This window comes from Silene latifolia, chromosome 2 (genome assembly GCF_048544455.1).
Source record: "Silene latifolia isolate original U9 population chromosome 2, ASM4854445v1, whole genome shotgun sequence".
NCBI classification, from domain to species: domain Eukaryota; kingdom Viridiplantae; phylum Streptophyta; class Magnoliopsida; order Caryophyllales; family Caryophyllaceae; genus Silene; species Silene latifolia.
In genome coordinates this window covers 146,976,117-147,002,445 of record NC_133527.1, presented here as the reverse complement: position 1 = coordinate 147,002,445, position 26,329 = coordinate 146,976,117, and the positions used below count along the sequence as shown (strand labels likewise).

General features: G+C 39.7%; 2 long non-coding RNA genes across 4 annotated transcripts; both read left to right on the top strand.

Annotated features, from left to right (window-relative positions):
• LOC141643089 (uncharacterized) lies at nt 1–25,302 on the top strand. Of its 3 annotated transcripts, none has more exons than XR_012543636.1 (4): nt 1–994; nt 5,476–5,676; nt 24,482–24,585; nt 24,943–25,302. It is a non-coding gene; the product is annotated as an uncharacterized LOC141643089 (long non-coding RNA). The 3 variants fall into 3 exon arrangements; XR_012543634.1 differs by having other exon boundaries at nt 3–994; nt 24,887–25,302; XR_012543635.1 differs by having other exon boundaries at nt 6–994; nt 25,095–25,302.
• LOC141643091 (uncharacterized) lies at nt 16,462–18,404 on the top strand. The gene is made up of 3 exons (XR_012543637.1): nt 16,462–16,754; nt 16,882–16,951; nt 17,219–18,404. It is a non-coding gene; the product is annotated as an uncharacterized LOC141643091 (long non-coding RNA).
• Nucleotides 25,303–26,329: the final 1,027 nt, after the last annotated feature.

Below are 26,329 nucleotides of genomic sequence, written 5' to 3'. Positions count from 1 at the left end.
TTGAATAATGGATTATAATTCTTCAACTAGTGAAGTAATTTTATTGTTTATAACAATTATTAATATGTTTTATTGAAATTATTAGGGTTTGTTAATTGTTAATTAGTGAAATTAGTGGTGAAAGAGTTTATCAATTGTATCAATAAAGGCCGGATGGTTTTGGGTGGTGGACGTGCTAGGGATGGATTGTCGATGACCGATGGTTTGTGGTGGCCATGTAGTGACCGGAGATGGTGGTGTCATTGTAGAGTTAAGGAAAAAAGCAAATGGGAAGATCGTTGCGCAGTAACCAGCAAACATTAGTGCTATTTCAACTGACCTTATTAAAGTGAGTTCAAAATCCATTATTTCTTGCTCAAGTGAATAAAACGTTTCGTCATCATCAGTAATTTTTTTCTTCATATAATTTGCTCTTGTTCAATTGATGGTGGATGCATATATCTATAAAAAGATGTCTGTAATGTCACATTAATTCACGATAGATGGTATCTTTCCAAAAATAAAAGCCTTTAATATGCGACAAGAGTCTTGAATCAGGCTGGACGGTGTGAGATCCGCCGGAGAAAGGTTTGCTGACGACTAGTCGGAGGTGGTGAACGAAGGTGATATTGGTGACTGGTGGTGAAGAGATGAGGGAATGAAAAAAATGACAAGGGTAATATTGTAAAAGACGTATGTGAAAGAGTAAAAATGTGAAAAAGCACGACCCAATCTACTGACTCGTCACAATTTAACTCTATCAACTTTTTTTTTTTCTTCTTATTCCTTGAACTATACCATCCAATTTAGTGGGAATTTGAGCCGTATAAAACCACTAGGGCGGTATTGTTGTATTCTCAAGACTCTCGAACAGGATACTTCTAATTCGCTCTTCTAAATTCTCACTGTATTGTACTTGGTACTAGTTCACACTGTACACTAGTACCTGCTTCCCGAGTTCCTGGGACCTCTTTTAAAATGCAACAGTATGATCGGCCATGATTAACCATGAAAGGTCCCTTCTCATTTCTTTATAACTATCACTTTCTTATTTAACTATTTCAATTTCAATTATTTTATTTTATTGTCCTATATATTATTACTGAATTTGGTGTTTATGCTAGGGTTCTTCATCCTCTAATTTGCCCCCTTTGTTTAATTTTAACTGTGAGACCATTTTACCCGTACCTCTATGTGATTTTTTAATCACACTTTTGTTTAGTACCTTTATAATATAATATTCGTAATTTTTGGGTTGATTGTAAATTTGTGATCATTAGTGGTGTACCCTTTTTATTTACTGACCATTTTACGACTTTTCGTACCCTTTTCATTTATACTGGTGGAGTAGTCACAATAATCTAGTAATACCGTCTCACAGGAAACCTACTCGATATTCAAATAAGAACTTTGTACGGTGTAACTGCCTTATATGGAATAATCTTTGTATACTTTATTTATTCCTACAAGCCTACAATTAAACGAGATGCTGAAGCTATTTTAAGGCTGTTGAATATTGTACAACAGTTTACAGAGACTAATTGCTTATTGATTAGTATGTCCAGTAATGTGGTTCGGGAGCTAAATGTAAGATTTTTCAAGTTTGTCACTAATGAGATGCTCTTAAAGATTCTCCATGGTCTAGTTCCACTTTTGTATTCTCTCAAGATTTACTAAAATAAGAGGTTATAAAGTGCTTGAATGGCTGTTTTTGTCGGGAATTTATAATTGGTTTGATTGTCTTAAAATATGGACGTTGAATGGTTGTACGGAGTAATAGTTAAATGTTTCAAAGTTTAGTGGTCCTCAGATGTTGAAGACTCCTTAATGGAAGCCTTTTTAAGCCAACAACTTATACACTAGGTCTAATGTACTCCCTCCGTCCCGGTCAATTGTTGTCCTTTGGTTTTGGCACAAAAAACAAGGAAAGAGGATAGGGCCAATAACCAAATGACAAGTGGAACAAATTGAATGAGAATGATCAAATTACTCATCAAGTTCATTCTTAAAATAGAAAGGACAACAAATGATTGAGACACCCCAATATGGAAAAGGACAACAAATGATTGGGACAGAGGGAGTATTTGATTTTTGTGATGGTGGCTGATAGACAATTTTTTGGTTAATTAGGAATTCCAATCTGGGTGGAGAATATGCTTTCGAGATCCTTTGTCCTGAATGGGATCTCGTCTTCTGCCCAACCCCTAGTTTTTAGTGACAACACATACTTATTTCACTTTGCTAGTTTCTCGTTCCAATTGTAAATTTCTATTATAGATTGCCCCCTATGAGAAGTTTGTGGTATCCCTCGAGGATGGTTCACAACCCTATGTGCTATGATCATTAGGATTCAACATATATAATATAAGGGAGTTCGAATTTGAAACTCCCAACCTCCTTGGTAATTCGGTCAACTGAGGTTGTTTGAGGTTCACAATAGGCACGAGGTTGTTTCAAACTTTCAATTTAACTGGAGGTATCAAGTTTCGGACCTAGGAACGTACAAGTGTTGAAACTTGCACGGGAGAGCTTTAACTTGGTTAAAAATATCACTTCGATATAATGTATTGCCTTGAGTGTTGTTTCAGCACGACTGACAAATTATTTGTATGTCTTACGCGTTTAAATGCATTCCGTAGCAAAATTGTGAAGAATATGAGAAAATCTTAGGCCACAGTAATTTAATATCGATCAATGATTAGCTGATTACTAGTGTCTTTTAGATGGACATCATAACATTTGTGGTATTCTGATTTGATAATAATGCTAGAAACTTGTGAAAGGACCAAGTGATAAGTTTAAGAGATGCGGCACTTAACAGTTAACTCTAGCTTGTTATGTTTCCACTGCCTTGGTTGGCACTGTAGAATATATTTTGTAGTGTATCATAAACTAAAGCAGTCAAGCAGGTTATATGTGTGTATTATCAACCTCTCTGCGACATTTCCATATGACGCTTTATGTTAGCCAACCCTATTAGATTATTTTGGGACATATACTTTGCAGTTTGTTGGTATTCTAATAGTAGCATGGTATCAAATATTGGGTATCAGCCGCTGCAATGTTTGCGAATCGCAGTTGCGCACTATGATTTGGTGGCACGTCCAATGTTATGGTTTATTGCAGCTTATTTTTATATTGGTCATATAAGCCGCATCGATCCTATATTGGCTATATTAGCCTTCTATTGTCATGTACGGGCCAAATATCAGCCGTATTGGTCTAATATTGCCAGTATCGGCAAATATCGGCTTTCTAAGCTGGCCTTTACTTATCCGAGAATGAGTGAGCTCAAATTCCTTTATGTGACTGCAGTTACATAACAAGGGGGTATTTAATAGCGTGACTATCAGAAGCTTGAATTTGAGATTGGTTATAATCTTAATACCTAGAGTATTAACATTAGCTATTTTTATTACAAACTATTGTGGCTTAAGAATTTTATGGCACAATTGACATTTGTTACATCTATATATCTAGTGATGTTTCCCGACTTCAGAGCTACGAATCTACGACCGGTGACAGTTTACAACTGATGTTTCCTGACTCCTGATTTATGAGTAATAACAGTAGCTAGCTAGCTTTATTACAAACCATTGTGGTTTAAGAATTGGGTGGGGTAACTGTCATACGCTGCATGTGTATCTACTGAGGTTTCCCTGACTTCAGAGTAAGAGTCTTCGATTGTTAGAAATTGAGAATTGTCACTTTGATTATGAATCGGGCTTTTCGCTTCCTTTAAATCAAGGGTGGCCAGCACCTGGACTGTGACCAGGGGCAGTTGGTCTGTAATCATCTGTTTGTCCTGCCTGAGTATGTACCACACCAAGATGATTACCTTGTTGTGATGTTTTGCTGCCATTGTTTACAAAAGAATGACCTGCTCCAGGACTGTCTCCCGGTGCTGTTGGTCGGAAATCATGTGTGCATTTATCATTGTGACACAGTGCTGATTCCTCATTCACATTTTTGTTTGTGTCTGCATGGCCTGCACCTGGACTGATTCCAGGTGCCGTAGGTTGAAAATCATTCTCATGTGCCATAACAGAAGCACTGTCGACTTTGTTTACACGTAAAAATTCCACTTTGCCGTTGCTATTTGGTACCTTGCGGGTTTGTTTTAAAGAAGGCAAATTATTATCAGCTGTAACCGGGAAATCAGTAGATGTTTTTTGTGGAGCAACTTTCATAGTTGGTGGCTTTATATCCCTCCCTTCCATGGAAATCATTTGAGTAAATAGTGTAAACAAAAGTGCTAGAGTACTAATGGAATGTACTTTAGCCATCTTTGGAGAAGTGAGTTTGGCTGTGGAGCGATTAAAGCTGATAGAGTTTTAGAAACAGAGAGGTATAACAAGAACAATGAGCAATGAGGATGGTAAGAGAGGTTTTGGAGAGGAAGTAGTGTGAGTGGTGATTAAAATCAGGTCTCTGGCTTGGGTATATATAGTGTTATATGGTTAGCGCTGAGTTTCACAATCAGTGTCCGAAAGGTCAGCTTGAATAAGGTGTTATAGAGACTATTTCTTTTTACCATGATATTCCACTACCATGACTTCCTCATATTATTCAAATTGAGAAACAGTAGTATATGCATCGCTTTAAATAATGATACTTATGATAGGTTAAATGTTTTACGTACGGCTTCATAATTTCTTCATAGTAGATTTTTGGTTTTGAAGGTATGAATATTAAGCTTTGAAGATATATAATTATCTTTCAGAACATTGTTGAGGTTAGAATCTAACAGTCATGGATCCAAAGTGTTAATTGCTGATGTACTTTTGAAATTTTTGTAAGGTTCAATACAAAATTTTAAAGTTTATCTTGTGAAAAAGATAATTATTTGTATGCCCAGTGAAGTAAAAGATTGACTATTTGTTGGATTTGGGATTTTGGGGTATGATAAAACAAAGCAGAATAACTTGGTAAACTATTTAAGTTCATTGATGCAAATCTCAGCACCGTTTCACCATGGGTCAGCCGAAAATAGCCTCACTGCATTTTCAATGATGGAGGCAAGGCTGCGTAAATTTAGCCTTTGAAGTACAGGGTAATATTGTCTGTTGTTAAAAAAAGCTTCAGAAATAAAACAAATCCAGACTTGCCGCCTTGTATTCACCTTTACCTTAGAAAGTTGTGTTGATATTAAAGGAAGCTGCAAAAGTTTGAGGGTCGTGGCACAATTCGATTCGCTTAATCTATGAATTTTGGACTATGATTGTCGTAAGCTTGGTTCTCTGCTCATTAATCCTTGGGTGAAGTACTTTTTTCCGGAACCATAGGTCTGGCTGACAGCTTGTTCATCTTATTAGGTGTGTTCTGTTTACTTACCCGTGGTTCAAATAGTGATAAGAGTCACTGGATCCTTATTGCAGTGTGATACAAATGAATTAAATGAATATGAACTTATTCCGTTTTCTCAACGTGCTGAGATTCCATTTGGTTGGAAGATTTGAATAGTTGAATTAAGCTTTTGTCTTCGTACTCTTTCAGGAAGTCGGTCAAGTTTGAAAACTTTTCCCTGCAAGAGGAGTGGAATAACAAGCTGTATTAGCTGTGAAAAATGAGAGCCAATGTTACAGAACAATTGCAGAAATTTAGGATTCTATGTAGCTCCGTTCCTACTTAATGAAGTACAGTCACTTTATATGGATGGCTGGCAGCAAAGGTTGGAGATCTTGGTCTACAAATAAGGTAAATCGCATTTATCGTTCTTCTTTTATTTGCATTGTTTGATGATGCACTTGTGTGAGGTATATGATTACTTAATATCTAAAAGGTAAAATGATTCCCTGTGCCTTTTCTTATTTAAGTAGAAAGGAAATCTTTGATCATGCAAAACCACTGAGCCGTATCTATGCCTCATAATTGCTCTAGTTGTCCTTTTTTAACATGATTTGCCAGAATTCAGAAAGTATCATGGGACATACGAGTATATGACACTAAATATGGTTTTACAAGAACAATATTGTTTCCTTATGCTATGAGTATGTTCTTCCTTCCCCTTGAACCCTTAGTGTACAACAACAACAACAACAACAACATCAGAGCCTTAATCCCAAAATGATTTGGGGTCGGCTGACATGAATCATCCTTTCGAACCGTCCATGGGTGAACGCATGCCTCAAAATGCGAATAAAAAAAGGGAAGATGAAAAACAAAAAGGAAGAACGAAAATGTAATGGACCCTTAGTGTACAATTAAATTAATTTGAATTCATTGCATGCCTTGTTCAAGGTCAATATCTGGATGCGGTATTGCTCTTTCTTTAAATTTTAAATTTTCAAAATGTTTTCACAATTTAGGGAACTCTTGGGAAAAAAATGTGAAGTACTCTAATGCAAGTATTTGTGGAAGTGAGTGAAAGTCAAAATATCAATCAGTAGAACTTTTGTAAACGTGCTCGTGGCCTCAGGCATTAGTCAAAGGCTTTTACTTCATGTAAGCCATCCATTCTACATTAAACATTCATCCACCAACACTGTCTGGAATAAAAACTTGCAATTATTTGAGGATTTCGTTTAAGATTTGCTATACTGTTCCCATGTGATTCCACTTTAGTATTATGAGATTTTATAGATTCTACTCTGAACAATTTTGTACCTTGGTACATGAGTTTTGAACAGTTTCTCACTTTGATGGCATAAGGTATCACATATATAGTCAAATTAAATGTAAATTAATGGCCTCATTCATCACAGTAAAGTGCGGAAATTAACATTATTTTCAAATATATGTCAACATGTGAGTGTCCCGTCCCACCTTGACGAAGAGATGATCACTTTATAAGACTAATTAAGGGACGACTCCTCTATTGCTAATTTGTTTTTGGATGAAATCATGGTACCTCTTTTGTCTTGTGAAATAGACTCTCTCTCCTTGTGGGTGTGGCTCCTGCCCTGTTATTTGTTCTATTTTACAAAGTAAATTAGGTCAAATGTCACATACGTAAAATGGAAAATTTCAACTTTCGTACTGCCTTGTTTCACATCATTTGGGGACTCCGACTTAATGCTCATGAAGTATTGTAGCATACTCAAGAATAGACATTTTAAAGACTGGGATCTTTTGTACTCTATATCATTTTGGGACTTTTTCCTCCTGTGTTCAACTTTAGCGTCTTGTACGAAAAGATTACTTGTCTGTCTAGGGGTTTCCCAATTGCATCCCCTTCCTCCTCCCACCGTATCCCGTGTTTGTGTGAATAATCTCTTTTGCATCAGGATGAATTCCGTAGAGCAACTCATGCTAACTATTTTTAAATGAGAGGTGGTACCACGGCGATGTTGATACTATACCAAGCTATTAAAAGGCAACTGCTAATGAGACTTAGGAAAGAAAAGCAAACATCTGCGAAAGCGGCTTAGGAACAAATAGGGTATATGACAACTCAATTTTTGAAAAGTTCATCGCAAAAAAAAAACATAATTTTCCTGTGTTGATATAGAGGTAAGGTTGTGTTCATTCTGTTTTGCTGGTACTAAATGTGAAATATCTGTAGGCAGTTGCACACAGCTAGTCTAGGTACTTTTCTCTCAGGCTCAGTGAATTTTGATGTTAAATTCTTGATTCTCTTTTAGTCTGTGCGGTGCATATTTGGTGTTCTGGTGAGTGATATTCAGAAGTCAAGTCAAAGCCACTGAAACTACCAAACCTGTGGAGGGTCCCTACCACTGCTGAGTGTCTTGTATTTTTTTTAGTATGTTTTTGTTGGTGGATTCAAATAATTTCGATGGAGGAAGTTTTTTGAGCTCATAAATCTTGCTTTAACCTTTTCCTTTTCCTGGCTCTCCACTTGTAATAACAAAGACGGAAATTCTTGTAGTGGAACTGAGTGGTGTTGCTCCAAAGGTTCAGGGATTCTCTTTCCAGCTTCCTAGTTTATTAATTAATACTCCGTACTAATCATGCAAAGTAGACATAAGTAGGGCTGATCACAACACTAAAAAATGTATGCAGATATATCGCTGTCTGATTTGTTTTTGTACTAGGGTTTAGTGTTCTAGCATTACTAATTTTGTAGTCAAATAGAATGCTAATAGGTTAGAGACTAGAGAGTATATATTTATTTATGTGGTGACAAGCGGCAACTATAGTTTTCCTGTTTTTCAAGTCTCGAGCTTTTGACATTTTTACGATATAAACCTTTTGCATTTGTATGTTTCACTTTGATGTTGCAATTGCTGGTTTTGCTGTTGCCATAATGCTTTCTGATGAGCACACTTGTTTGGATCAAAGCTTCAAATGCGAGTGTACTTTGAGTGTCATGACCATATTCGTCTTAATGCTTTCTTTTTCGTTGTGATAAATATGTTATTCGACGAGAGGGCCGGGATTAGTGATGTTGTGATCTTTCGCTGGAGGCAGTGTGCTTTCTGCAGAAAATTATCATCAATTTCGTCAAACCTTAACTGTCTTCTGGATATGTAGGCTAGAAATCATATTATAGACAGATACTGAATGCTTACAAGATCCGCCTGTGCCAAAATTTGTTGATATAAAAAAACTTCATGAAGTGTTAACGATGCACAATAATGTGTTGGCTACTATAGAAATTATAAGACTTTGGTGTTTATGAAGAATTGTATATTGACATAATGAGAATTACAAGGTATATATAGTTTACATAAGTTAGCAACTAAGGTAAGAAATAATTTACACAATATGGAATTCCTATAATTAGGATATTCACACAATCAATTAGGATATTTCCTAATTGCTAGAGATATGGTTAATACGCCCCCGCAAGATGGACGTCCGATGAGTAAGACCAATCTTGGATCGAAGTTCAAGGTGCTGTTGCTTGTGAAGTGGTTTGGTGAGTATGTCAGCCAATTGATCTTTGCTTGCGACGTGCTGGATACGAACTTGACCATGAAGCAGCTGCTGTTTGACAAAGTGAAACGATAGAGCCATGTGCTTCATTCGAGAGTGAAAGACCGGGTTTTTGGCATAGAGAGTAGCTGAGACATTGTCACAAAAAATTGCAGGAGGTGTGGGAATGGAGATGTTGAGTTCAGTGAGGAGGTTGCGTAGCCAAAGAAGCTCGGTTGTGACGGATGCAATAGCCCGAAATTCAGCCTCAGTGGTGGAGAGGGCAAGACCGCGTTGTTTCTTGGAAGACCAGGAGACGGGGTTGCGACCAAGGTAGAGAATATAACCAGTGGTGGAAACATAAGTGTCTTTGTCACCTGCATGATCGGCATCACAAAATGCATGAAGACGGGATGGTGAGTCTCGATACAATTGGAGACCAACGGTTTGAGTCCCTTGCAAGTAGCGAAGAAGACGTTTGAGCGCAGTCCAATGAGTGGTGGTAGGGTGATGTAGAAATTGGGCAAGACGGTTAATTGCAAAGGCAATGTCTGGCCTGGTGAGGGATAGATATTGAAGGCTACCAACAATAGCACGATAGTCAGAGTGGTCATGAATGGCTAAGTGGTCTTCACGAACCAAGGGTGGAGAGGTAGCCATAGGGTGTCGTATTAGGCTTAGCTTCAAGCATTTTGTACTTGGTGAGAAGATCATGTACATACTTGGACTGGTTTAGGTGAATCCCAAGCGAATTATGAGCGACTTCGATGCCTAGAAAATAAGACAACGGGCCAAGGTCTTTAAGCGAAAAACGTTGAGATAATTTGTTAATGAAGTAGCGTAGCTGGTTCGGGTTTGGTCCAGTGACGATGATATCATCAACATAGATAAGCATATAAATAAAAGTGGTTTGTGTATGTAAAATAAATAAGGAGGAGTCGGATATAGATTGTTTAAAACCATAGTTTAGTAGATAAGAGGTTAATTCAGTGTACCAGGCTCGATGAGCTTGTTTGAGTCCGTAAATTGCTTTGTTTAATTTACAGACATGATCAATCTTTGCTTGATTAACGAAGCCAGGAGGTTGAATCATAAACACGTCGTCAGTTAATTTGCCTTGTAGAAACGCATTATTGACATCTAATTGCCTTAGCGACCATGAATTCGTGACTGCTAGGGATAGAATTAAACGCACTGTTGTCGGTTTTATAACAGGACTAAATGTTTCATTAAAATCAATTCCAGGTCTTTGATGAAATCCCTTGGCGACGAGGCGAGCCTTGTGTTGTTTAAGGGTGCCATCGGGGTTAAATTTATTTCGGTAAACCCACTTGCATCCTATGACATTTTGAGAGGAAGTGCGGGGAACGAGGGTCCAGGTTTGGTTTCGTTCAAGTGCATCGAATTCTTCTTGCATGGCATTTCGCCATTGGGGAAGAACAAGAGCTTGCTTGACGGTGTTAGGTAGAATATCGCTATTTGACGAGGTATGAGCAAGGTTGTTAGTGTAGTTAGGATTGGGTTTCCTAATGCCATTGTCAAGCCGTGTAACAATGGTCTTAGGAGGTGGTGGGACAGCTTGTTTGCGAGCTTTAGGAGGGGGTTTCTAGGGTGCAGCGGAAGAAGATGTAGAGGCAGGAGTGGGATTAATGGATGACGAGGAGTTGGGCTCATTGATTGGAGCCGTGGAGGTTGGGGTAGACAGTGGGCGAGGTCGACGGGAATAGACGAGGTGGATGGGATGGCGTGAGGGAGGCCCGGTGGACGTGGTGGATGATGGGGCTGAGGTGGACGGTATGGTGGTGTCCGGTTGAGGAAGGAGTGGTATATGAAGGGTGCACCAGTCATCGATGATGGGTGAAGGAGTAGGTGTCGAGGTGGTGTCTCGAAAGGGGTATTGATCTTCAATGAATTTCACATGGCGAGAGGTATAAATGCGATGAGTTTTCGGGTCTAAACAGTGATAGGCACTTTGTGTGGTGGAATATCCAACAAAAATACATGCAATGGAGCGGTCTTCTAATTTATGTTTTGTATAGGGTCGTAACCACGGATAACACAAGCAACCAAAATTACGAAGTTTATGATATTCGGGTTGAATTTTATGCAATTTAAAATAAGGGGACTCACCATTTAAATTTCTTGTAGGGAGTCTATTTATAAGGTATGTTGCGGTAGTAAAAGCGAAGGGCCAATAAGTGGTGGGAAGGTCGGCGTGGTTGAGCAAGGCAAGGCCAGTTTCGACAATATGTCTGTGTCGTCTTTCGGCATAGCCATTATGTTTCGGTGTGTGTGGTGGACTTGTACTATGCGAGATGCCGTCATCGAGTAAGGATTGATTTAATTTAATATATTCGCCACCATTATCAGAAAAGAAGCGACGAATGGGTCGATTAAAATATTTCTCAACTAAGGCTTTAAATTGCGTAAATATTTGAGTGGTTTCGGATTTTCGTTTTAAAGGATATAGCCAAGCGTATTTAGTAAAATGGTCGACAAATATGACGTAATATTTGTAGTGGTCACGAGATAATACTGGGCTAGTCCATAGGTCCGAAAAAATTAAGTCTAGAGGTGCGTTGGATGTTAACGTTGAAGTAGAGAATGGTAGTTTTTTGCTTTTCGAGATACAACAAGCATGACAATGGTCGTAATCTTTAATGCATAAAGAAGAAATTTTATTGATAAGTTTGAGTACATCATACGTAGGATGCCCTAACTTATGGTGCCACGAAATCGGCGTGGTTCCTCTATTTTGGACGGTAGCATGGTTGACGATAGACGGTGGACGCCACTCATACACCCCCTGGTTGGCTTGGCCCTGGAGAAGGGTCTTCTGGGTTTGGAGGTCCTTCACAAAAAAGCAATTATTAGTAAATATTACATAAGCATTATTATCTCGGCACAATTGAGAAATCGAAATTATGTTGCGAGAAATTTTGGGAACGTGAAGGACATTCTTAAAGTGAAGATTATGCATTATAAAAGAACCTGTATTTGCGATGGGAAGTGCGGTGCCGTCGCCAATGATTAAATCGTCAAAGCCGTCATAAGGAGAGTGAAAAGCAAGGGTGTCTAAATCATGGGTTAGGTGGTGTGATGCTCCACTGTCGAGTAAGAAATTGGGGTTGGGAGCGGTGTTGCCATAGTTGGCGAGGTGTGCTTGTGGTGGTGGTGTATGATGCTGCCTATAGGTTGGTTCAGGGAAGACAATAGTCGGAAATAACTTTCTGAACAAGGCGCAATTGGCGATAACGTGGCCTGTTTCACGACACCATTGGCATCGGCCTTTGAAGGGCCGAGAAACAGGAGGGTTAATGGGTGGGTTTTGTTGAGGTGGTGGCTGATAGGAGGTCGTGGGTTGTGGGTAATAGGTGGTGGGTTGTTGACGGGAGGTGGTACGGTGTTGGTTGTTGTGTCGATGTGTAATACCCGCCCTTTTAGAGACCCTTTGACCAGCATTGACTGACCTTGGAAGCAGTAATAGTCCTTAGGAGTGCGTGCCAAAGTTACCTTGGGTTGTGAGTTATGTGTGGTACTCGATAGAGTAGAGGTTACTCGATCGAGTAGCTTGGATACTCGATCGAGTAGGGGACACTCGATCGAGTATGTGGGACACTCGATCGAGTAACGGGTTTTCAGCGAGGGTTTATAATCGCGTTTTGTTAAATCCGCAAATCATTTTCGCCTCATTCCTTCAGATCCATAGGTCGCCTCTTTCCCTTCCCTTCACCATATAACCTCCATGGAAGCCTTTGAAGGTTCTTATGCCTTAGGAGAGCGTAACCTGAGTCGGGTAGCGGTCTTTTGCCAGGTTTCTTCTTGTAGGTATGTCGTCATCATCATCCGTATCCTTGTCTTTGCAGTTAGGGTTTGCTTGGTAGTGATAGATGATTGTGTTGTGGATATAGGTGTTGCTTGATTGCTGGATATTTCGTATGTTGGCATGGAGTGGTTGCAGTTGCTTAAAGGTAGGTTCGCCTACTCAGTTTCTGTGGATAGTCTAGTGTGTCGGTTGTCGTGTCATTGTTGTTGTATTGTGGTGGTGTTTGTGTGGCAGCGTATATTCGGTAGTCGGTTGGTACATACAGTTTGTTGGTTGTTGTTGTATTGCAGCGGTTTGTGATTGTTTGTCTCTGGTTCTCGAGATGCGTTCTCGGCTGAGTGGAGTCACTTGCGGGAGTGGCTTCACGCCCTAGTTTCGCCCTCCGTGGAACCCGCCACGGGAGGGGATGTGCACATTAATAGGACAGGGTTATCGCTCGGTATGATGAGCGGGGATTTGGTGGGTACGGCTGCGGTCCCCCACTGGCAGGGCTGGTCCAGTGGACGGTCGGTGACGGAGATTGATTGGAGTGGGTGTGCTTGTGTGTGTGATTGGTTATGTTGTGTTGTGTTGATAGATGTTATTGGTTTTGTCACGTCTTATCTCAGTACTGACCTTGTGTGGTTGTCTTGTTTGTTTCTGTGTCTGCCGTGATCCCTTATGGTGAGCAGTCTGTCTTAGCAGGTGTTGATGTCGTTGATAGCTGGAGTCCGGGCAGGGATGAGTCTTCACGAGATTTGATAGTAATAGAGTGTAGCCAATGAGTTGTATCTTTATTTTGTTAAGTTGGTTGTAACGCTGTAATATAACTATAAATATTCTTTTATCGACTTTTGATGATTACTTACCTCGGGCAACCGAGATGGTAACGCCCTTATATGCTAAGGAAGGCCTAGTTAAGGCTCCTCTGAATATGGGGGTGTTACAAAGTGGTATCAGAGCGACGATTTTGGAACCTGTAACCAATGAACATAATGAACGTAGTGAGTCTAATAAAATGAACCTGGTGTATGTAAAATGGGAGCCCCAGCTGATGCTAGATTTTGGGTGAGTAGGCGCCCTCATTTCAAAATCTTAGCCCCATGGTACTTAAGCCAGTCACAGGGTATGGGAATGTGGAGTCCGTGTGTATGTATGTAATGTGTATGTTGATTGCGTCGGAATTATTTGTGGTCGAGTCTTTGCTAAAGTAGATATGGGCATGGTAGTTGCGTTTGGATCGTGTATAGTGAAGTTTTGGTATAATTGGTGAGCTTATACGATGATTATGAGAAACGTAGAAAGAGTTTTTATTTAATTGAAGTGCGTGAAAGTGCGGGAGTGTATGCTGTAATATGAAAGGTGGATGTGTTGGTGTTTACTTTAAGTTGTTAGTAATAGCGAACCTATATGAGTTATAATTCTACCGTAGCTATAATGATGATAGTTAAGGGAGTGTTGAGATATAGTACGAGAATTGGTAATTAGTGATGCGTATATGCAATGCTTGATATTTGAAACTTTCCGCTTGCGTGGTGTTTCATTGTGAGGAATAATTTGTTTATAATGGAATTGGGACATGCTAAACTTTAATTTGTTCATGTAGAATGTACTTGGATGACATGAGAATAATTATCGTTGAATATATGTTTTGCGTTAACATGAGAATAAGCTGATAACAATGTGGTAAGACGAGTTTAGATATGGTATGATGACGTGATTATGTATATGAATGACTCGGTAGCAGGTAAACCGAGTTGGGTAAATTTGTTGTAGCGTAATATGACATGAATCTTGTTTGTTGAGACGGTATGATACGCTTGAGTAGTAATGGTAATACATGAGCAAGTGTGATAACTAGTGGCGAATTCCGAATTTCGTTTGGAATCGACACGCGATATTGTTTTTGCAGGAATCTTCAAATTACTTCGTATTTCTGACCGAGTACTCAACCTTACTTGACCAAGTGCGAGTGCTTACTAGACCGAGTAGACCTCACTCGATCTAGTTAGGAAGCTATGACGTCGGGATGTGAAAATTTTCTGCAGATACTCGATCGAGTAGAGGGCACTCGATCGAGTACCCTAGGCACTCGATCGAGTAGGCTACAGTACAGAGCCTCTTACGGGTTTCTTAAAACCCTTATTTCTTCTTATTCCTCTCATTCTTTCTCCTTTATTCGAACCCTAAGCCCTAAAATTCCTCAAAAGCTCTCATAATCTTGTGGTGGTAGTGATTGATTTGGGTTGTTTTTCCTTGTTTAATTGCATTCTTTTACTTTCCTATTTAATCAAGGTATGAATTTCTTCCCTATTTACATGTTTTATCACTTTGAACTTGTTAGAATGGTAGGATTAACTGAAATTTCGATTCATATGGGCGAATTATTGCTTTTGATTGTTGTAATGTGATTCATGTGATTCCCTTTCATGATTATTGATGATTAATTGCTCCAAAAATAGTATAGAAATCGCCAAATTGGGGCCGAAATTTTCTAGGGTTACAAAATCAAAATTTATTTTGGTTGTTTTCTACATGTTGGATGATGAAATTGAGTACTACATGTTGTATATACCATGTTGAAAGTTGGATTTTAGTGATTTTCACCTTAAAAGTTGCCTTAAAACTCCGTCTGAAAAGTGCCCCAAATTGAAATTCGTTTTCTATATTTGAAATTTAGTGTTGGATATGATTGTTTAAGTAAGGGTTCAACTCTAATATAGTAATGGTGATGTTAATTGATGGTGAATATGTCAAAATCGTTACAGCTGTAGAGACCGTCTGACAAGTCTAATTGAGTTGTTTGTTTCTAATATTGAAGGTTGATGATGATATGTTTTAAATTACCTTTCTATGAGCATGTACGAATATCTCACATGTTATTAAGTATGCATATAGAGTAGCATTTGAATCATGCTAGGATGTCAGAATTGGTTGAGTAGATTGTGTTTGTCATGCTAAACTTTTCACAATAATAGAGATCGTCTGAGTTGCTATAAATTGAATTTATACATATCAAGTTGGGGATTTGTTGGTGAAAGTGTGTACCTAGATGAGTAATCAAAGTTCAATTGTGTGAATTATGTGCTTTACATGCCTATGCAAGTTTGTTTAAGTTGAATGCTGAAACAGATGCCGAGACTGAACATAGGGACCCGTCAGAGTAAAAGGGGGAGGGCTTCACAGCCCGAACTTGGGGAAGGTAGTGGACCCGTGGTACCCGCGGTACCGGAGTACCCTTCAGTGGTGTTTGTAGATTTGAAGCAGAGGGAACGATTTGTGGCGTTACAGAAACGCAAAATGAGGCCTACCCGTTGTGTGGATACCACACTTCTTACTGACTTGGGAATAGAGACGGACGTCCGTCACATCTTTGAGACTTTGGGGTTTACGGGGTTGTATCGGCTGAGGAAGTATTCTTACCCTTTTCTTACCTTGGAGTTTATGAGCTCGTTTAATTACGAGCCAGCTACACAAACTGTTGAGTTTCGGTTGATGAACACCAGTTTCCTGTTGACCATAGACCTTTTTGCGTCTCACCTTGGGTTGGCCAAGCCTCCCAAGGATTCCATCAGTGAGATCCCTTCTGAGTGCGGTGTCTGCCGCCTAATGCCTTGTCTTACCGGAAAGCCAGCTCCCACCTCAAGCAACATGTTGATCTATAAAATACTATTAAAAGTCTAAACTAAAATGGCTCATAAAGTCCACGTCAACAAAGCCACGTGTGATTGTAAAATGCCACGTCTGATTAACGCAATGCCACATCTATAAATACTATAAAAAGGCAAAACAAAAAGATGTACGTGGCAATATAACTTGAAAAGCCTTACTTCAACGAAGCCCAGTCCGTGAATCTGGCGTCCTCGATGAACATTGAACAAATAAAATAGGAAAAATAAAATAAAAAAATTATGCCATATATGGTCGTTCCTCTTCTAAACGCTTGATTCACCATTCCTTTACTAAGTCTCTTTTAATTCCCATCTATTTCTTCCCCTCTTCATATTCTTCATGATTATTTATTTACACCTATTTCTTAATTGAACCAATCAATTGCTTCTTTAATAATATATGACGTTACACTCATACCACATGACCGCCTCTCTGAGTGTCCTATATTAATCGTTGCCATTTGCACCATCCTATTCCTACGGTAAGGCTCTGTTTCTTGCAATTTATTATTTGATTGCTTTGATTATAAATTGATTAAAGGTAAATTTAGGATCTGATTTGAATATGGTCCTTATTTTGGTCTTAATTAGTAGTTTCATATTTTACAGGTTTACTACCCTTCAAAGATGACTGAAATCGGTATTTCTTAATATATGTTCACCATGAGTTTAGCTACAGGTGATTCTCTCTTCTTTTTTGTTTTATTTTTTCTTTTGGTTGGTTAATTAGCAAAAGGATGGTGGAGGGATTTGGAAGGCAACAATAGTTAAATCTGAAAAATTATTAGTTACTATAATTTGCAGTGTTTTAAAGATTGTGTAACCTCTAGAGTGAAATTGAATGATTTTTTTCCGAATTTATGGTGTGTCATGAGAATTATTTTCTACAACCAAATGACCTTTTCCATACCTCACTGAAATTATGTATTTGAAATCTGTATTGCAGATGTTGTTTCGGTATTTAAGGGATCATACTACAACATGTCTTACACCATGTCTGAGTGCTCATACTTTTGAAGTCGTCTATGATTAATCTATACTCATACTCACTAAGTTGACTATTAATCTCCCTCTTTCACTACTTCTCTTAACGGCTTCCAAGCCCCCACAAAACATGCTGCTTAAATTCAATGTCTCAATTCATTAACTGTAGAAATGAATCAAATACCAGCCTATTCGTTCATCACCCATAATAATTGTCGTCGCATCAAATTTGATATGTGAAAAACTTGGAATATAAAAAATTTATAGTTATTTAGCCCTTTAAAATGTTGTAGCTATTGAGGAGGCTACTAATTTCTCCACTGCAAACCTCGGATTTTGAAAGGTGATTTCCAATTTCTTATTTTTGATTTTCTCAGTAGTATTTTGAATACATAGTCTTAGCTAATCTGTATATTTTACTTTAATTGATCCATGATCTCTGTTTTTAATGATTTCGGATAATGATAGGGCGCCATCAGTTGGTACCCACCCTCTTACAAATTCATGCAATATTCATGCAATACTCAGGTTGTTCTAATAGTTGTTTGTTAATTAATAGGTATGTGATGAACCGTGGACTCGAAAATGAATAACTTTGTAGGTACATTTTTCTTATCTATCAAACTTCTTTCACATGTAAGTTTTATTTTAATTTGTTATCTATTGTTAAAGAGTATGGAATATACGTCGTACTTCGTTTGTTGGACGAACTCCGGAGAATTTTTTGGAGTTGTGCTTACGCAAATGCTGGTAAATCAATCTATTTGCAAGTAAATAAGAGTTCGCCATCAAATTTGGACAATAGAGGCATTTGAAGGTGGAGGACTACTCTTCTATATTTAAGTAGTTGAATTTCTCATAATTCGTTTTGGGTGTTTTTCTCAACAATTTGTGGTGGATGGGATAATGGTGTTCATCAGGGTGTTTAACTTTGTGGTTAAGTTTAACTTTGTGTACTTTGTGAAGCTTAACTTTGTGTTTAAGTTTTGCAAGTCCAAATCAAGATTTGTTTTTGAAGGTATAGACTTGCTATCCATAAATTTTTGGTGCCGATGTATTAGATATTTGATTTATTTGTATTGGTTGGATTTTTGTTGTGAAGATGCGAACTAAAATTTTAATGGTGCACTTTGCCAACATAATTTGAGGTAGCGTAGATAATGGAGTATCATACACCGTAAGTATTTTTGATGAATTCACTATCTTACATACGGAATAGTATTAAAGTATTTTTTTTCCCGTGTGAAATGAGTTACAAAGGGAACTATTATAATATATGAGAAAGAGGGATTCGAACATATAGAGGATGTAATGTCCATTTCCATAACTTTATCTTAAGTCTAAACCACTATATTAAAGCATTTTTCGTAAGAAACCATAAACATTCCGTGCATTGCACGGGCACAAAACTAGTTAATGATGTTCAACATGTTACCTTGAGGATCTTTCTTCGTTCTATTTCGAACCTCATTTATGATAGACCGGATATTAGTAAACTGAACAATCATGAGATGCTGCTTCTGATGTCTTATCTGAACCCGGAGCGGACCGAGAAGGTGGTCTTCAATGCTCCCGCCATGGTCTGCGCTAGCCTGGCCTTGATGGCTACTTCTACCACCCGGTACCTGAGTTGTGGTGCTATCGCCACTCGGCTAGCTGAAAAGCTTCAGCTAGCCTCCTTTGAGGCTTCTTCGGAGTATATTCCTCTGGCTACACCGGTGCCTACGATGGACCGGAACTATTATCTCGACCTGAAATGGTTGAGAACTTTAGCTGATGGCAGCCTAGCCTGGAGAGTGTGGGGTATGAGTTGGATGGGGATCCCGGCTCCTGAGCACCTTCCTCCGACAGAGTCGTTAGAGCCGGTGGTGGTAGCTGTTGACTCCGATGAGGAGGAGGAGGATGATGATGTGCCCCGGCAGTTGCAGACCTACCTCATTGATGACACGATCCTTCAGGTGATGCCCGAGCCAAAGAAGGGAGAGAACGCGACGGTAGTGGAGGATAGGCCCAGGATAGGGAGAGGACCTCGTCGGGTGAGGGAGAGGACAGCTGAGACTAGACCACGACCGGCAAGAAGACCACCGCAAAGAAGACCCTTTTCCGTGTTACCCCTACCTCGACACCCCGGAGACGCGATCGAGCTATTTGGCAGAGAGAGTGTCATCTACTTTGACACTCAGGAACATGCATGAGATGGCGTACACTCAGGGGATTGGGACCGAGGGACCACACCCGGTGTGGTGGAGCGGAGTTGGGGACTATAGTGGGGTTTTCCACTCTTACGGGGTGGACCAGTCAGCTTGGGGGACACCGCAGTCCTTTGCCCTTGGCGGCTTGACCCCATGGTATGTGAGTCCTGGAGTTGGAGCGGGGGTTGATGCGGGTATAGGGTCATCGGGAGCGGGCACCTCGGGAGGAGATGGTGGTGGAGATGAGCTGATGGAGGAGGAGGAGCAGCAGCAGCAGCAGGAGTGATACTCCTATTCTTTATCCTTGTTTATGGTCGTTGGTGTTGGATGTTGGTAGTTGTTGTTAGTTAGAACTTTTATTTTGGATTTGTACGGATGGCCATAAGGCCGGATTTGCTAGTTTGACTTTGTTGCAGGATTTTAGGAGTCGGGAAGTCATCCCGACTCACGTTATGTGACATTTATATATACATGTATGTGGGTTATGACAGGTATTTTCCAAGATTTTGACCTGTAGGTACTCGATAGAGTACCCCATACTCGGTCAAGTAGCTGCAGGTGTGACAGATATGAGGTATTCTGATCTCAGGGCTACTCGATCGAGTAGCCAAGACACTCGATCGAGTAGCGGGCACTCGATCGAGTACCACTATATACTCGATCGAGTAGCATTGTTACAGGAACTTTCGTAAAATTAAAGTTGTTTAATGGTTATATAATTGCATGCTTGGTACTTAACATGGTTATTGATGATTAGTAACACCTTCGAACCGTTAATTTCATATGTTGGAAGTCGCGCTTGGATTTTAGATGCGTATTTGTAACAAACAGTGAAGTAGTAATTGTTTCTTGTTGCTTTCATCTTACATCCGTCATATTTACTAATTATTCACCGGAGTTGCGTCTTTTCATATACTTTTACATATGGTGCATACATACACTCTTGACGGTGGCTAGTATTCGTATATAGTTGCATATATTTTATGGTTACTGGTTGTGTGAGTAACACGAGTAATGTCAATAATGAATAATATGGTTTGGATATTTGCCAAGATGTAAGTAGTACGTACAAGTGTCGTAATTTAGTGGTGAACTTCGGGGACGAAGTTCCTTTTTAGAGGGGAAGAGTAATGTCGCAAAATAAAAAGGCCGATTTTGAAATTATATCGTTGTTTGTTTATAACGTTTTCTTCGACTTTAGTCACATCTCTTGTATGGAAGTATAATTTTTTGCACTTGTTAGTGGAAGTAAATTGTATGTTGAAGTAAAGTTGAATAGTATACTTAAAAGGCGGTCATAAAAAGATAGTCATGAGGTCGTGGGTTGGAATAGAATTATATTGTTGAGTACATTAGTGGTGCAAAAGTGACATGTTTTGCGTTGTTGGTTGTTGCTAAGTGAAAGTGTAAACTCGTAGCGTGTTGGGTATTTCAAGTAATATCTTGTAAGAGTCGACCCATATAGAGTGTTAGGCAGTTGATGATGATGACATGGGGGATGGTATTTCCGGGGAGTAGTGACCTGTGTCGAAAGAGTAGTAATGTCGTTGTGTTTCCGTGTCTTATGCCTTGAGAGAGTAGTGATGTCGTTGTATTCCCATCTTGTGCTTTGAGATAGGTGAGTTGAACTTCGGGGACGAAGTTCTTTTTAAGGGGGGAAGACTGTAATACCCGCCCTTTTAGAGACCCTTTGACCAGCATTGACTGACCTTGGAAGCAGTGATAGTCCTTAGGAGTGCGTGCCAAAGTTACCTTGGGTTGTGAGTTATGTGTGGTACTCGATAGAGTAGAGGTTACTCGATCGAGTAGCTTGGATACTCGATCGAGTAGGGGACACTCGATCGAGTATGTGGGACACTCGATCGAGTAACGGGTTTTCAGCGAGGGTTTATAATCGCGTTTTGTTAAATCCGCAAATCATTTTCGCCTCATTCCTTCAGATCCATAGGTCGCCTCTTTCCCTTCCCTTCACCATATAACCTCCATGGAAGCCTTTGAAGGTTCTTATGCCTTAGGAGAGCGTAACCTGAGTCGGGTAGCGGTCTTTTGCCAGGTTTCTTCTTGTAGGTATGTCGTCATCATCATCCGTATCCTTGTCTTTGCAGTTAGGGTTTGCTTGGTAGTGATAGATGATTGTGTTGTGGATATAGGTGTTGCTTGATTGCTGGATATTTCGTATGTTGGCATGGAGTGGTTGCAGTTGCTTAAAGGTAGGTTCGCCTACTCAGTTTCTGTGGATAGTCTAGTGTGTCGGTTGTCGTGTCATTGTTGTTGTATTGTGGTGGTGTTTGTGTGGCAGCGTATATTCGGTAGTCGGTTGGTACATACAGTTTGTTGGTTGTTGTTGTATTGCGGGTTTGTGATTGTTTGTCTCTGGTTCTCGAGATGCGTTCTCGGCTGAGTGGAGTCACTTGCGGGAGTGGCTTCACGCCCTAGTTTCGCCCTCCGTGGAACCCGCCACGGGAGGGGATGTGCACATTAATAGGACAGGGTTATCGCTCGGTATGATGAGCGGGGATTTGGTGGGTACGGCTGCGGTCCCCCACTGGCAGGGCTGGTCCAGTGGACGGTCGGTGACGGAGATTGATTGGAGTGGGTGTGCTTGTGTGTGTGATTGGTTATGTTGTGTTGTGTTGATAGATGTTATTGGTTTTGTCACGTCTTATCTCAGTACTGACCTTGTGTGGTTGTCTTGTTTGTTTCTGTGTCTGCCGTGATCCCTTATGGTGAGCAGTCTGTCTTAGCAGGTGTTGATGTCGTTGATAGCTGGAGTCCGGGCAGGGATGAGTCTTCACGAGATTTGATAGTAATAGAGTGTAGCCAATGAGTTGTATCTTTATTTTGTTAAGTTGGTTGTAACGCTGTAATATAACTATAAATATTCTTTTATCGACTTTTGATGATTACTTACCTCGGGCAACCGAGATGGTAACGCCCTTATATGCTAAGGAAGGCCTAGTTAAGGCTCCTCTGAATATGGGGGTGTTACACGATGAGCCGGGTTGGCTGAAGGTGCATAATGGTTATTGGTGGTTGTATTTTTGGAAAGAATTTCATGGTTTAATAATTGTTCATGAAGGGCTTCGAAAGAAATTGGTGTATCGCGGCCCCGAACGGTATTAATGACAGATTTATAGGTTTCATAGTCGAGTCCTTTTAGGACCCTGTCTATGATGTCTTCGGGATCAAGTATTTTGCCCATGAGGGCAAGTTGATCGACACAAACTTTGATCGAGTTCATGTAGTCGGTGATGGTTTGATCCGTGGTTTTGACAATAGATTCGAATCGGTTTTTGAGTTGCATTATGTGTGCCCTCGAGGGGTTGGCATAGGTGTTGGCAAGGATGTCCCATGCCTCCTTAGCGGTTTTTGCCCGTACGATTAGTGGTTGTAGGGCGGTTGAGAGGGTACCCATGAGGGCCCCAAGAATGAGTCCGTCCTGTTTGAGCCAAGTCAAATAGGACGGATTTGGTTGCTCGATGTTAGCATCGGTGGTGATTGTTTGGGCAGGGGGTGCTTCGGTTCCAGTGACAAAGCCGAGGAGGCTAAAACCGAAGAGGATGTTGGTTAGTTGAAACCGTCATGCGGTATAGTTGAGAGCGTTAAGTTTAACGCAGTGATTCAAGTTGAGCGAGGTTAGGGGTTTCGTGGTTTCATGAGGGTTTGGAACAATGATGTCATTGGTGTCGCAGTGATTCAAGTTGAGCGAGGTTAGGGGTTTCGTGGTTTCATGAGGGTTTGGAACAATGATGTCATTGGTGTCGCAGTGATTCAAGTTGAGCGAGGTTAGGGGTTTCGTGGTTTCATGAGGGTTTGGAACAATGATGTCATTGGTGTTTGGGTTGCTTGCCATGTCGATGGTGGAGATGAACGAAGAAGACGAAGACTGGCGTTTGAAGGAGGGTCGTTTAGGTTTGAGTTTTAGGGCGGATCGATGAGAGCCTTTTGATACCATATAAGAATTTGGTGTTTATGAAGAATTGTATATTGACATAATGAGAATTACAAGGTATATATAGTTTACATAAATTAGCAACTAAGGTAAGAAATAATTTACACAATATGGAATTCCTATAATTACAATATTCACACAATCAATTAGGATATTTCCTAATTGCTAGAGATATGGTTAATAGAAATATCCTCCAAACAAGTTTCTGCTCCTAATGAGTACTTTGTTTAGAGATTTTTTTTAACTGTTTGTATGGTTTGAATTATGTAATCCATTTTTTTCTCATTTTGTCGCCTCGCTCAGTTTTTTCTCTTATCTTTGCCTTTTTTACCCTTATTTTAGCAACTGTCCCTGTGACATTCACATTTCTTATTATCTTCTGTTTTTCTAATGCACTCGGGCTTTGAATTCAAACTTGGTCTATTCAATCCTGAAACCGAACAATAAAAAACTTTCTTCTGAACATCTGAAATCCAATAGAACCTATAGCGTGTCTCATGCTGGTATGGCATGCATATTATTATTCTACCATTAAAAAGCTAAAGGAAAAAAATGTCAGCAGAACCCAAGGTGATTTTATGCTGTTTAGTTGTTGCGTATTAGTGGTTTTGGTTTTTAGATTTCTTCCACATTCATGTTAAAGAAACAATTGAAATAGTGAAAATGGCAGATATCAATGAAATGGAGAGTCTAGGGAGTATGTCTTTGTATACCTTTACCTCCATCTGTTCAGGTGAAAGGCAGGATATTACTGGTGGCTAAAATGTCACTTTCTGTTAAATTAAGCTTAAGGAGTAGTTGTCTTTTATATGTGGCTTCTCAGCCTCATAGGGTAGCTTAATAAGTCATAGTCATTTGACTCATTTCCGTCCTTTCATCAAGAAATAAATTGGCTGTAAAACTATGGAAATGATCTTAGGGGTAACATTTTTATGATGGATGAAACCTTGGTTGCCATGTTGGTATGGTGGGATTATGAAGATATGCTCTATATAATTGATAATCGAAATTGTTGCTCATAGAACTTCAAGATGTGGCCTTTGACATATTATTCTCAATGCTTGTGTTTTTGTTTTTGCAGGAGTTTTCTTAGCAGTACCATCGTATCACGCCATGCACAATGTTAGAAGAGTAAAGTTGAAGCACACATTCGTTTGATTACTTTTCATCGGCTTAAAGCCTCAGGTATGAAATATGAATTGCATTCTTGAGTATTCCTTGTGCCTGTTGGGCATTATTTTTGAGTTCACGACGGTTATAATGTATTCTTAATACTACTCTCTTGGAGTCATTTTGCTCTAGACAACTGGATACACTTTCTGAGAGGCTTTCAGCCTTCCAAATCTAAAGTTACCTAGAGCATGCTGCACGCTGCTCGTATCTTAGATTTCAGCTCACCTTTTTGGCCTTGAACTACCTCTACTACCTTTATCAGAAAGTACCATGCCTGTGTTTATTTAAGCTCATACTCAGCGTCTTTTCCCAGATCACTGGTTTGTTTGAGAAACTTCATGAACCATTTAACGATGTCCACTATACCAGGCAAATTAAAGTGTGGCGTACTGACCGAAAGGGATGGAGAAACAATCTATATATCTATATATCATTGCCTCGGATTGCCTTAATGCGGTTACTTCTATCTTGAGTAAGGCTCAGCCTTGTGGTCAATTTGCTAATGTTATTCTTGAGTGTAGGGATCTCTTGGATAGCTCCCCCCGTTTGAAGATTGTCTTTGAGAAAAGATCTGCTAATGCTGTTTCGGATGCTCTTGCCAAAGCCGGTTTAGTTGACAGTAGTTCTAGTAATGGTTGTATTAATTGGGACGTTGCCCCACCTTTCGTTCTTCGCCTTTGTACTAGTGACTTTGTAGCGGCTATCGAACCGCTCCCCCCGACCCCCCCCCCCCCCCCTTGATTATCTTGTACTCTTGAACTCTTGGTTTAATTTATGCACTTCTTTCTTCCAAAAAAAAAAAAAAATATGTTGCATGTAGCTATTATTTCTTATATTTACCTGCTACGTACAAGTTGGCTGAGAAATGAAGATCAAATAACTAATGGTGACCCGAGATTTACTTGGTAAGTTTATTCTTGTACTAAAATGGAAGTTTATTTTTCTTGTACTAGAATGGATTACTTTATTTGAGATGGTAGGCTCTTAATTAGCTTGTTTCTAATACCAATACTTTAGTCATAAAATATGCATAGCTTCGCTTTGCCTTCATGTGTATGCACGTTCCTGAAAGTAGACAGTAGACAGACATGGAGTTCTTTTTGTACGGCTGCCTGGGTGTTGCACCATTCTTGTTTATTTATTTGAGTGGCAAAACATTTTTAGGTCTATGTTATTTGAATTCCATTCACTATAATTTATTGATGATAGTATGAAATGTGACATATTTGAAGGATGCAGTATAATTGGGCTCGTCTCATTATCTCGGGCCAGCCGATTATCTTGGATTTGACAACCTCGGAGAATTAGAATCTTGCGCCAACCCACCAGAGTGTTGACTGTTCTTTTAAAACTAGGTTTTGTTGCTTTTTTAGGGACTTGTTGGCTACCTCACTGGCTCACTTGATGTGTTATCCCGTCTTCTGGTACTGCTTGGCCGAGCAGTTCTCTCCAAAAAAACCCACCAGTTGTCAGCTACGCAAAAAATCTGTGAGATAACAGGCTCAGCGTCTCCTCTTGTAAATGGATGGATGGCCCCAGCCCTGGGGAGCACAATGAATTTCTGCGCAATAGATTTTTCGGGATATCTTGGGTATCGCAAATCATTGTACAATAAGAGTAACTTGGCAACTCCTTTTTGTAACTTGTTAGTTTTAAACTGTTAATTTGGTGGTTCTATGACTGACAGTGACCATTGACTAAGATATCTTGGATATCTAATTGCACTATTGTTCACTTATTATCCATTTAGGAATCT